Source organism: Phacochoerus africanus, chromosome 6 (genome assembly GCF_016906955.1).
Source record: "Phacochoerus africanus isolate WHEZ1 chromosome 6, ROS_Pafr_v1, whole genome shotgun sequence".
Lineage (NCBI taxonomy): Eukaryota > Metazoa > Chordata > Mammalia > Artiodactyla > Suidae > Phacochoerus > Phacochoerus africanus.
This window is the reverse complement of record NC_062549.1, coordinates 13,864,260-13,865,900: the sequence shown is the minus strand read 5'-3', so window position 1 is coordinate 13,865,900 and position 1,641 is coordinate 13,864,260. Positions and strand designations below refer to the sequence as shown.

Below are 1,641 nucleotides of genomic sequence, written 5' to 3'. Positions count from 1 at the left end.
TGAAACTCTAAACTAGGAGGTATAGAGCAACCTGATCAATTAGCAATGTCCGCCTTGGGCTTTGGAAGAGTGGTGGTGGCATGTAAAGCAGATATTTGCCATCTTTGATCCAGTCTCCTCATTTTACAGAATATAGCATGACTAAGAAGTTACTATAGTTACAAATTTATGGAGCGAACTACTATCTGAGTGAGCTTTTAATCCTGAAGTCACTGATGCTTAAGAGCAAGGCTGGTTCACCAACCAGGCAACCAAACAACTAACAAAAAGTAAAATAAAACAAAAAGGAATAAACTTACTGGCCTTTTAAGCATTACTAAGAAAAGTATTGGGGCTTGGAGGGTTTATCTTTAAGATCTATAAAATGATAAAATATAGAGTGTTTCTATCTTTAGTATGCGTCGGTAGACCCTAAAGTCTTTTAAAACACAAGTTGCTGGACCCAAACTGCATAATTTCTGATCCAATAAGTTTCTGGGGCAGGGCCTGAGAATCTGCATTTCCAGAAAGTTCCCTAATGGTGCTCTGGTATGGGACTATGCTTTGAAGCTTCCTATTAGTAACTTTTCCTTGACCATTGATCTGATTTCCATTACAATAAAATTAATTATTCAAACATACATTTTAAAATAAATATGAGACTTAGTCTGCCACCTCCGTGGGATTTGTTAATAAGTTCTGAAAATTATCTTTTATTTAGTAGTTGTTTCAGCAGCGTGCATACTAAAATTGGAACAATACAGAGAAGACTAGCATGGTCCCTGCACAAAGATGACATGCAAATTCATGAAGCGTTCCGTATATTTTGGAATCACTTGCACACTGTTGGTAGGAATGAAGAGCCACTGTGTAAAGATATAGCCACTATGGAAAACAGGATGGAGATGCCTCAAAAACTATAAAGAGAAATACCATATGATCCAGTAATCCTGCAGGTGTATATCCAAAACAATTCAAAGCGGCATCGCAAGGAGTATTTGCACACCCAAGTTCGTTGCAGCATGATTCACAATAGCTTAGAGGTATTATATGGACAAATATCCATGGACAGATGGATGGATAAAGAAAATGTAGTATGTACATGCAATGGGATATGATTAAGCTTTTTTAAAAATGTAAATCCTGTCACATGTTCTAACATGGATGAAGCTTGAGGACATTATGCTAAGAGAAATAAGCTACTCACCAAAAGATAAACGCTTATTTCCACTTACGCAAGGTATCTAAAGTAGACAAACTCATAGAAACAGAAAGTAAAATCATTGTTGCCAGGGGCTGGAAGGGGGTGGAATAGAGAATAGGCATTTAATGGGTATAGAGTTTCAGTTTTGCAAGATGAAAAAGTTCTAAAGATCTGCTGCAAAGCAATGCAATCACACTTAACACTACTGCACTCTACCCTTAAAATAGCTGATAGTAAACTTAATGTGTATCTTACCATGATTAAAGAAAACTTGGTAGTTTAAGGATAACAACTCCCCGAAGGGTATAGTAACCCTTAGTTGGAGAGGTGTTTGGCGAGAAGTAGAGAAGTAGCTCTTTGTGGCTACTCAAATGTGTGCTAGGGACTTAACCTAGTCTCAGTGTTAGAAGCTTCCTTCCATCTGTGTCTTGTAGATTTCTAACCTCTTATATATGATT

General features: G+C 37.2%; 1 non-coding gene across 1 annotated transcript; it reads left to right on the top strand.

Annotated features, from left to right (window-relative positions):
• Nucleotides 1–703: 703 nt before the first annotated feature.
• LOC125130203 (U6 spliceosomal RNA) lies at nucleotides 704–806 on the top strand. The gene has a single exon (XR_007135698.1). It is a non-coding gene; the product is annotated as a U6 spliceosomal RNA (small nuclear RNA).
• Nucleotides 807–1,641: the final 835 nt, after the last annotated feature.